This window comes from Triturus cristatus, chromosome 7 (genome assembly GCF_964204655.1).
Source record: "Triturus cristatus chromosome 7, aTriCri1.1, whole genome shotgun sequence".
NCBI lineage: Eukaryota > Metazoa > Chordata > Amphibia > Caudata > Salamandridae > Triturus > Triturus cristatus.
In genome coordinates, this window is record NC_140590.1 from 1609985182 (window position 1) to 1609997191 (window position 12010).

Consider the following 12010-nt stretch of genomic DNA (forward strand, 5'->3'; position numbering starts at 1 on the left):
GAGCTCAGTGCTAGTACAATATATTGATGACCTACTTGTGGCATCAAAGACACGTGAAGCTTGTGAAGTGGATACCATAGCTTTACTGAATCATCTGGCAGATGGAGGGTTAAAGGTATCTCCAGCCAAATTGCAATTTTGCAAGAAAGAAGTGCATTATCTTGGACATAATATTGAAAAAGGTCTGAGAAAAGTGACTACTGACAGGATCAGAATAATCAGAGAAATGAAAGCTCCAAAGACCCAGAGAGAAGTGAGAATGTTCCTGGGTATGGTGGGTTATTGTCGTCAGTGGATAATTAATTTTTCCCTGATAGCAAAGCCATTGATTAAATTGACAAAAAGTGAAATGACAGATCCGTTAGATCTGGATGCAGAACAATTGGCAGCATTTGAAGAGCTCAAAACTAAAATGTGTGAGGCCCCAGCTTTGGGTATGCCTGACTACGAAAAAGAGTTTGAACTATACTGCAGTGAGAGAAATGGATGTGCACTTTCAGTGTTAATCCAGAAACATGGGCAATTGAGAAGGCCTATTGCATACTTCTCATCGACACTTGACACTGTAGCCGTGGGGTTACCAGGTTGTCTGAAAGCTGTAGCTGCGACATGCAGAAGCCTGGAACAGAGTGAGGGGATCATAATGGGGTATCCTGTAAGGGTATTCGTACCTCACAATGTGGCAATTCTTTTGACAAGAAGCAGAACTCAGTACATGTCACATAGTCGGCTGACTAAATACGAAAAAGTGATTCTGGGAGCATCAAATGTGACTCTTGAGAGATGTGTGAATGTGAATCCAGCGACACTCTTGCCGGATATTGAAAATGTGGGTATAAAGATGGAAGATGATCATGATTGTTTGGATGTGCTTGAGTACTGTACAAAACCGAGACCAGACATAAGGGATATTCCCTTACCTGAGAATGACCATGTGTTGTTTGTGGATGGATCATGTCTGAGAAATGATAATGGTGTGCTATGTGCAGCATATGCAGTGTGCAAAGTTTCAGAAGTCATGGAAGCATCACCATTGAAAGGAGTGAAATCTGCGCAAGTTGCTGAATTAGTGGCATTGACAAAAGCTTGTGAGATTGGGAAAAACTTGAGAACAACCGTGTTGACAGATAGTCAGTATGGATTTGGAGTGGTGCATGACTTTGGCCAACTGTGGCTACAAAGAGGTTTCTTGACATCGGGTGGAACTCCGATAAAGAATGCTGAGTTGATTGGAAAATTGCTTGAGGCGATACAGCTGCCTAAGGAGTTAGCGGTTGTAAAATGTGCCGCACATGGTTCAGGGGATGATTTTATCACTGTTAGTAACAGGTATGCCAACGATGTGGCGCAGTATTGAGCTAAAACAAACCAATCTATTAACAGGAGTAGGATGGAAGAAATGTCTGTTCTTTCTGTGATGTTTACTAATGTCCTAGAAACGTGGGATGAAGTAAAGCAGTTACAAGATGAGGCAGGAGAAGAAGAGAAACAAGATTGGGTTAAAGCAGGATGTGCTCCAAGAGAAACAGACCATGTTTGGGTCTACAGAGATGGCAGACCAGTAATGCCAAATTCAATTTTGTCGTCAATGGCAAGAATGTATCATGTGTCAACTAGCAGTCCCTTGACCGTATGTTCAAACCAATGTGATTCAGAAACATAATTTCTCACACTCTCACGTATTTAAAAAAATTTTTCACCATTTATTGATTATCAAAACATGTTATACATCACCATTAAAAGCTCAATCTATTCTAATCCCTACTTAACATTAATCGAAGCAGAGACAATAGTTCCAACAATATATTCAATTTGAGCAAAAACGAAGATAAAAAAGGCTAAAAATGTCATATGATATTACAAATTAATCCAAAAATATAAACAGAACAATTAGTTACATTACACACACCTCGTTATGAGCCAGCATAACTGAGAAAACACAACAAAACAAGACAATACACTTTGTCATATATTCACACATCCAAACCGCTACTGGACATTGACCGCTTGTGGGATGTTTTGAGTCCTTTATCCCTATAAGCATATATCCGTTTCTGTGGATTATGTGTTTCCCATAAGCGTCGACGCGTTTCGATAGGCTATGTTGTATGCCACTATCTTCCTCAAGACATTAGATAGATGTTTTCTCTGTATTCTGTATTCTGTGCTTCTTTCCTGTTTACAGAAAGAGATATTATTATATATATTTGTTTGAAACAGACCATTTTACCTAAAGACTGTAGCTTTATTGACTCTATTGGGGATTAGCCTCGTGGGAAACTATGCCCTGATGTCCCTATTATGCTGGACGCTATTTGTTTCTGTATAGCGCCGGTATTTCGGTCCTATGTTCCTCACAACTGATCCTAGGGATTGTCTACAATTATGCACCTTTTCCCTGGTATCGGGGTTATTGGCCAGAAAGATAATTGTCTACTTACGTAGTTAGTGTTGTTTCTTATACCCACATTATTCTTTTGATTCGAACTTCATCTGTTTGTACTGCTAAGAAGAAGTCGGGGATCAGGCTTGTATAAAATTCTTCGTATGCCTTCCACCCCGTATTCTGAAAGTGGGAAATAAAAAGAGACTTTTCTACTTCTCTGTCTACTACTTCAAATTTCACCCTCCTTGCTACCACATCCATTTTTGCTGCATGATCGATTCAGCAATGGTACATAATATCTTCTATGAATTGCGTCCGGGAAAAAATCTGATGCATTCCTACCTTTATTATGTTGCACTAATCTTCCCCCGCGTTGTCTGTGGAATCTTAATAATCCTCAACTGTAGTTGCGTGAGGCTTCTATGCGAGACCGTTGTGGATAAATGTTTCCTCGTATTTTGGGTCCCCTATAGCCTAAAGTAAAGGGATTAAAAGGGTTACTCTCCCTCTTGTTATCCATTACCCAATCTCTCTATGACACGGAGTGTAATCCGGCCCGATATCCCTCCGCTTGTCATCTTACCTAAATCACGCCGATAGTTGCACGAACGCGGGGTAACGTCTTGATTCTGCTTCCATTGTTTTACCTGTTAGCCTTTCTTTATTTCCTCACCATTATACCATGTGACCCGTGTCGGCCAATGCCGCATCGTTATATTTAACATCTAGTTCCTCCTGTATGTTCGATGCAGTGCTATTGGTTAATCGTTTGTTTGTTGTTTTTTATGCGTATAACTTTATTATTTTCACTGCTTACATAATTTTAGCACATAATTCCGTTGTAAACTATATTTTATAATACACCCACTGCTGATTGTTGCAATTCATCGTTTGGGCTAATAATTCTAGAGCTCTAGCTTTATCTATAGTTTTGTTAGGAGTAGGACCACTTCTTATTATTAAATGATTCTGTTGGATTAAAAGGCTATTTTAACTGCCTGTAAGTTGTTAGCTATGTTAACGGTGATGACAGACACTGTATATATGTTACCTATATCTCTTTTAATCCTTTACATTTGGTGCACGCGTAATGCTACCATCTGTTTTTGTAGTGGTGCAAAAGTCCCAAGATGTTTTTAAAAGAACTGCTATATAGATAATTCTGGTGCTCTAGCTTTATTTGTAGTTTTGTTCAGAGTAAGACCACTTTTTGTTATTAAATGTTTCAGTTGGATTAAAACACTATTTAAACTGCCTGCTGTGTTAACGGGGATGACTGACACCGTGTGCCTGACTATGATTTAGGGAGCAACCATTATCTAGAGATGATGCTCATCCAGTCTTCTTTTGAGTTCAGGCCTCTGTCCACCGTGTTAAGGTGACACATGAACCACTGTTCTCGTTGTTTCCTTCTAGTGTCTAAGTCGCCACCTCGCCTGTCTATTCTAATCTTCTCTAAAATGTACCATTTAAACTCATTGCATTCATGTTTCATTTGTTCAAAATGTTCAGTTAGCGGAGCATTAGGTTTCTTATTTCTGATTGCTGATTTATGCTCTAACACGCGGGTGCGGATTTCTCTACCTGTCTCCCCTACGTAACCTAGGCCGCAGGGGCATATGAGGAGATAGATAACATTCTTGCTGCGGCAATTATTAAGAGATTTGGCCCATATCTGTTTATCGTTATGCATTATATTTTTTGTTTCCAAGCACTGAGGGCAAATCGAGCAGGTCCCGCATTTATAGTTGCCCTTGACTATCTCACCTGTCAGGCTCCTTTGAATGTTATTAGTTTGTTTATAGGTCTTTACTAGGGAATTACGAATAGAGATATAGGTAACATATATACAGTGTCTGTCATCACCGTTAACATAGCTAACAACTTACAGGCAGTTAAAATAGCCTTTTAATCCAACAGAATCATTTAATAATAAGAAGTGGTCCTACTCCTAACAAAACTATAGATAAAGCTAGAGCTCTAGAATTATTAGCCCAAACGATGAATTGCAACAATCAGCAGTGGGTGTATTATAAAATATAGTTTACAACGGAATTATGTGCTAAAATTATGTAAGCAGTGAAAATAATAAAGTTATACGCATAAAAAACAACAAACAAACGATTAACCAATAGCACTGCATCGAACATACAGGAGGAACTAGATGTTAAATATAACGATGCGGCATTGGCCGACACGGGTCACATGGTATAATGGTGAGGAAATAAAGAAAGGCTAACAGGTAAAACAATGGAAGCAGAATCAAGACGTTACCCCGCGTTCGTGCAACTATCGGCGTGATTTAGGTAAGATGACAAGCGGAGGGATATCGGGCCGGATTACACTCCGTGTCATAGAGAGATTGGGTAATGGATAACAAGAGGGAGAGTAACCCTTTTAATCCCTTTACTTTAGGCTATAGGGGACCCAAAATACGAGGAAACATTTATCCACAACGGTCTCGCATAGAAGCCTCACGCAACTACAGTTGAGGATTATTAAGATTCCACAGACAACGCGGGGGAAGATTAGTGCAACATAATAAAGGTAGGAATGCATCAGATTTTTTCCCGGACGCAATTCATAGAAGATATTATGTACCATTGCTGAATCGATCATGCAGCAAAAATGGATGTGGTAGCAAGGAGGGTGAAATTTGAAGTAGTAGACAGAGAAGTAGAAAAGTCTCTTTTTATTTCCCACTTTCAGAATACGGGGTGGAAGGCATACGAAGAATTTTATACAAGCCTGATCCCCGACTTCTTCTTAGCAGTACAAACAGATGAAGTTCGAATCAAAAGAATAATGTGGGTATAAGAAACAACACTAACTACGTAAGTAGACAATTATCTTTCTGGCCAATAACCCCGATACCAGGGAAAAGGTGCATAATTGTAGACAATCCCTAGGATCAGTTGTGAGGAACATAGGACCGAAATACCGGCGCTATACAGAAACAAATAGCGTCCAGCATAATAGGGACATCAGGGCATAGTTTCCCACGAGGCTAATCCCCAATAGAGTCAATAAAGCTACAGTCTTTAGGTAAAATGGTCTGTTTCAAACAAATATATATAATAATATCTCTTTCTGTAAACAGGAAAGAAGCACAGAATACAGAATACAGAGAAAACATCTATCTAATGTCTTGAGGAAGATAGTGGCATACAACATAGCCTATCGAAACGCGTCGACGCTTATGGGAAACACATAATCCACAGAAACGGATATATGCTTATAGGGATAAAGGACTCAAAACATCCCACAAGCGGTCAATGTCCAGTAGCGGTTTGGATGTGTGAATATATGACAAAGTGTATTGTCTTGTTTTGTTGTGTTTTCTCAGTTATGCTGGCTCATAACGAGGTGTGTGTAATGTAACTAATTGTTCTGTTTATATTTTTGGATTAATTTGTAATATCATATGACATTTTTAGCCTTTTTTATCTTCGTTTTTGCTCAAATTGAATATATTGTTGGAACTATTGTCTCTGCTTCGATTAATGTTAAGTAGGGATTAGAATAGATTGAGCTTTTAATGGTGATGTATAACATGTTTTGATAATCAATAAATGGTGAAAATTTTTTTTAAATACGTGAGAGTGTGAGAAATTATGTTTCTGAATCACATTGGTTTGAACATACGGTCAAGGGACTGCTAGTTGACACTTGTACAAGTATCCTATTCCCTTGATTTCTTAAGGGATCTCTCTCTTCTTTCTTGAAAAAGAATGTATCATGGCCAGGGACATCTGGGGAGGGACGCGATGGTAAGGTCCTTTAAGCAAACCTGGTACAATGCAAAGTTTAGGACAATTGCGGAGAGCATCTGTCAAAGGTGTTTAATTTGTCAGCAATTTAACACAGGGAAAAAGACAGTGGTGAGTCTAGGGACAATTGGCAGAGAAGGAGGTCCTTTTACAAGAATGCAGATTGATTTCATTGAAATGCCCCAAGTGAACAGACTGAGGTATGTTCTAGTGGTAGTCTGTTTGTTTTCAAGGTGGGTGGAAGCTTACCCGACTAGAAGAAATGATGGGTTAACAGTGGCAAAGTTACTGTTAAGGGAGTTGATTCCTAGGTACGGGTTTCCAGTTACAGTTGAGTCTGACAGAGGTAGACACTTTCAAAATGAACTCATTGGTTTGATTTGTGAAGCATTAAAAATACAGCAGAAGTTACATTGTGCATACCGACCAGAGGCTTCTGGTGTGGTTGAGCAGATCAATGGCACAATCAAGAATAGGATTGGAAAGATGTGTTTAGCCACTGCCATGAAATGGCCAGATGTATTACCTCTTGTTCTGATGACAATGAGATCTACTCCAGATAGAACTACTGGTTTGAGCCCGCATGAAATAATCATGGGACGTGCTATGCGCCATGCATTCGTGCCTGTGAATAAGTTGGTGTCAATAACTGATGACATGATTTTGGATTACTGTAAAGGCCTGGCTGACGCAGTTCATTCTGTGTTTCACCAGATTGGAGAAGAAGCTACCACACTTGAGAAGAAGCAAGCCCATGATCTGAGTCCAGGTGACTGGGTGAGGATTAAGGTGCACAGAAGAAGAAATTGCTTGATTCCAAGGTGGGGAAGGCCGAGACAAGTCATTCTGACTACGACGACTGCAGTAAAGTGTGCTGGAGTAAAGCACTGGGTACATGCAAGTCATACTCTGAGAGTTCCAAGCCCGAGAGAGGGAACTGGTGAAGAGTATTATGAAGAATCAGATTCCAGTGATGGTGAAGATCCTGAAGATACGGAATCAGTGAGAAAAGAAGCAGAGAGGGCTTCAAGAGATTCACTGCGAGTATCAGAGGGAAAATCAAATTCTGTTGCAGAGCCTGAAGTTTCAAGTAGCAGTGGGAGTTAAAGAAAAGAAAAGAGAAATCACACAGAGACTACTCCTGAATCAGAAAAGGAGGAGATTGAAGAACCACTTGAGATTATTTTTGAGAAAACAGGGTCAGAAGAAGATAGAGAGGGACAGATTGCGGAAGACCCCCGAGGAGGTGTAGGGAACATTAATGAGGAGCTAGGTGAAGGGACAAGTAGGCAGCAAGAAGATTGCGTGTCGGAGACCCGAGGAGGGACAGAAATAGGGAAGTCTCAAACAGAGGTAGAAAAATCTGTGGAGAAAAGAAAAGCTACTGGGAAACGGAAACAAGAGGCACTTGAAACAGATGATGAAGATGAACAAACAGAAGGTCGAGTTCTGAGAAAGAGAACTTCGATTGGAGAGAAGAGTGTTAAACAATTGAGGCCAAAAAAGGTTGTGAGAGGAGATCGTTGGCCTAACAACCGAGTGAAAAGGGTGAGATACAGAGTAATAAGAGCAAATTCATCAAAAGCTGAACAAGTGAATGAAGTATCAAGCCAAACTTCGAGAGCTGAAGAAGAAGAATTAAAGAAATCAAAAGAACCAGTAGAAATAAGAAGAGTTAAAAGACCCAACCAAAAGTACAGATCACCGGAATGGTCTTATGTGACACTGTCTGAAGAAGGAAAAGAAGAAACAGTGACTCGAGATAATCCGGAAGTGATCTTGAGAAAAGTGGTTGAGGAAGATACTGGTGAAATTCTGAAAGTACTCTTGACTGACATTGGAGAAGAGTCGAGTACTGAGGATTCCGACGTTGGAAATCTGATACAGTTTGATGTTGAAGAAATTGAAGTGAAGAATGACAAGTATCCAAACTGAGTGAAAGAAGGATTCACTTGGATCAAGTGAACGAGGAAATCATTTGGATAAACTGAAAGCTGAAGAATTGCTGAAGAATTGAAGAAGCTCAAACAGTAGTAGAGTAGTAGAGGCTAAACTAAAATGGCTAACATAGAGGATAATAGAAATAGATGTGCCTTCTTTAAGAGGTGGTGCAGAATGTGCTGCTGTTGTACTGGATTATTAATGCTTCTATGGGGTATTTTAATTTTATTAGTAACTTTTAAGGTTGAATTTGGAATGGATACAGAAAACATGACTAATATAGGAAAGAATTCACAAAAAGTAGATCCAATTAGAAGTAGTAGTTACATACACAAAGATAGGTCGATTAATAATTTTTCTAGTAATGTTTTTTCTAAACTGTTATATGAATATGTGAAGACAATGGAAGTGAGGGATTGCTATGTCTGCATGCAGTTACCTGCATCCGTTTCAGAGGGTGTTACTTATCACCATTTGCCAGCTACATATGGTATTTCTTGTAGTATTTTAAGTAGTGTTTTTTATTTGTTAGGGAAAATAGATTATAAGATGTCTAACAGAGATAGTATTTTTGGGCACTTGCCAATGAACAAAGAGCTGAATCCAGCTAAAGAAGCTAACACTTTTGGTGAAATCTTTATTGAAGAAAAAGGACTAACATTAGATTACATTTTTAAGAATAATTTAACTTGCAATTTGAAAGGAGAGGAGAAAGCTTTCCTGGATATGGTTGAGGAAAGGAGAGTGAACATGCATGAGAAAGGGGGAAAATATGAAATGAGTGAGACAATTTGGGACATTGAGATGGGAAAAGAGTTGAGGAATGGGGTTAGTCCAACTTTGGCTTTAGATGCACCGCAGAAGGGTAAACTATGCATTACCAGAAGGAAATCCCAATATGATACATATTTTGTGGGAACTAGTGAGTGCCATGATACATACTTCATTGCGACAGGTTGGGGTTTCAGAGGTGGAGAAGATACGATTTTTCCAGGAGTGTACTATGTTTGTGGGAACAAGGCTTATTACAAGTTGCCTGACCATTGGTATGGCACATGTTATGTGGGCCTGGTTTTCCCTAAGATTTTTCATACGGATAAAGTAAAAGATGTAGAAGACATTAATCTATTAACACGTTTTAAGAGAGAAACTTGGTCTGAAATTGTGGGTGATATTTTTGGGGTTTTGATTCCAGCAGTGAGAATTTCTTTAAATGCTTATGGAATCCGGAAACTGTCCACAGTGGTTGATCGCTTATCGACAAATACCGCAGGAGGGTTTCTTTTGGTAAATACGGAATTAAGTGCCGTACGTGCCATGTCTATGCAAAATCGACTTGCCCTTGATATTCTTTTGGCTAAGGAGGGTGGAGTTTGTGGAATTTTGAAAGTTCAACATTGTTGCACTTACATTCCTGACGAAAGTAAAGACCTGAAGGTCTATATCAAAAATATTACTGATTTGCATGAAGAATTAGTACCACTTGAAACTGGGAGTTTATGGACTAAATTAGCTAATAAAATGATAGCTGTTAAGGATTTTATTGCAAAGATAGGTAGTACTATTATAGGTAGAATATTGTTTCCTTTGTCTTGTATAATTGTTGCTTTACTGATACTAAGATTGGTGTGTGTGTGTTGTAAAAACAGGAGAGGGAAAGAGAAATTGAAAAATGAAAAGAAAAATGAAAAGAAAAACAGAATTCGAAAATTTTGAAAAGAGAACCAGAAGAGATTGAACTAGAAGAATTGAGGGAGAGTGTTTATTTAGAGACAAAGAGAGATGATGAAAGAGTGACTGGTGTTTAATGTTGTCTAAAGGGAAGAGACATTTCTGATTTCCTAGAATGGGACTAAATTTTCACTAATTTTTTTTTTGGGTTTATTTGGTGATAAAATCACCAAAGGGGGGATTGCTGGAGCAGAGTTTTCTTTTAGAAAATTCTGGGGCTTTTGAAGCTCTGGCATGTCTATGCGTTTTATTAATTTTATTAATAATTAACAATTAATTATTTGTCTTGTGCAAGTATGTTTTGCTAATCAACCTGTTTGTCCTAAAACAAGAGAAAGTTACATGAGGGTTAGCTTACTTGTGCTGTTCGTGTATTTACAATAACGTGCAAGTTTTCATGTTTAAACGTTGCTGTGTGCTATTTATTTTGAGCACAAAACGCTGTCTGAATTAATGCTTTTTATGTCGCAAAGCTAGATAAATGCATACACATAAGGGTATTAGTGGGGTTAACACTGTTTAATCATTATGCTGTAGTAATGTTGTTTTTATTTCTTTTAATTGAGATGGTCTATTGTGGCCTATGGAGGCCTAATCCATGATGGCTAATTTTGAGAACCTGGCCTCGAGTGAATATTTCTGTGATGTGGCAAGAGAGACCCCTGCTGGAAAAAGGTCGAAGACAACTGACCATGGTCCTTCTATGAAATTTTCCATGAGGACGGCAGCAGTTTTGGGTGTTCTCCAAGAAAAGTGAAAGTGTCCTTGGTCATCTCGAAAGACAAAGGAGCCTTAGAGGGAAACTCTGAACTGTGGCTCGATGGCCGAGGAGGAATCGGATTAAATGTGTCACATGTTTTATTTCCTTGGTTCCTGTTCCGTAGTTCACGTCTTGAGACTTTTCCTGAGCGGAGATTTACAGATGTAGCAATGCTACATTTCTTCCTTCTCGTTCTGCTCGGTGATACAGTTTATTCAGCCAACTTTATGTGTGTTTCTATTGTATTTCTCACTATAAAAACTGTTAGTTTAGGGAGGGCTCTCCCCACTCTTTTGGCCACCTTCACGCGTTGCTGAGGATTGATGCTGAGGACTCTGTCTTGACAGACTTTACAGAGAGACTGGTCCTGACCCGTTCTGACACTTAGTTAGAATAGGTAACTATGAGAAATGATTTATTCTGATTTACTTTGACTAATTTTAGATAAAGCAATATAACTTTAAAACATGGTGTTGAATATTCTTTCTTGTCAATTATTGAGTACATTTTGATCATTGTTGTATAGATTGTATAGAGTATGATTAAGGATAACCATCATAATTAGGTCCTATCGTCCTAGATATAGATGCAGGGTTTTCTTCCCACAGGTCTTATGCTGGTAGAGTATTTGAGCGTATGTTAGTGAAATGGGCCCTAGCGTATGATGAATGTATGTGCGTGTAACTGTGAAATTACTCTATCCGTGGTAGTGGGTTTATTTTAGGTACCCTGATTTCTATCAGTACCATGTTTTTAGTTACCTGAGAGTTTCTCCCAAAACCGTGATGGCTCTTTCCATCCAAAAGACAGGAAGCAAACGAACCTTCACTATAAAGATAAAGAGGCAGGGAGTGCCTGGTGGTAGATAAAAGAGTGATAAGGTAGAATCAAGACTAGGCAGCCTTGATATTCAGCAAAGCTAACATTCAAAGTGCCGGCTGTGGATTTCTGAGCAAAACTGTGGGTCTGACACTTTTTCTTTTACAAATTAAATTACTGCAGATACCACCTACCCGGCTTCTGGGTGATCACTTAGGGCTCATTTTGAGTACACCTCCAATTCGGATGGGTCAAGTAATGGGAGTAATAAGAATGATAAGATCTGAGGAAAGTACACAGATCCCTTGTGTGTCACTAGGACATTTAGCCTGTGTTAATCTCTTGGGAGCAATAAGGAATTATATAGCAATTAAGTTGCAGAAAAACGAATTTCTCCCCAGGTAATTACTCTCAGTGTAAACCCCTGCAATTCACGTAGTTACTGATGCCCCAAGTATACGCTGAGAGTGGGAATAATATGCCTGATAAGGAGGGACATATAATGAGAACCTGACTGTAATATCTGAAAACAAGAGAGGGGTTAAATCCATGCAGTGAAATTAAATGTCAGTGTCTATAGGCATTGTAAAAGATGTCAGGAAT

The 12010-nt window shown here is 39.0% G+C and overlaps 1 protein-coding gene across 4 annotated transcripts in view; it reads right to left on the bottom strand.

Moving 5' to 3' along the window:
* Positions 1-12010, bottom strand: part of DNMT3B (DNA methyltransferase 3 beta) — a 511613-nt gene that overhangs the window by 239556 nt on the left and 260047 nt on the right. The window lies entirely within an intron of this gene.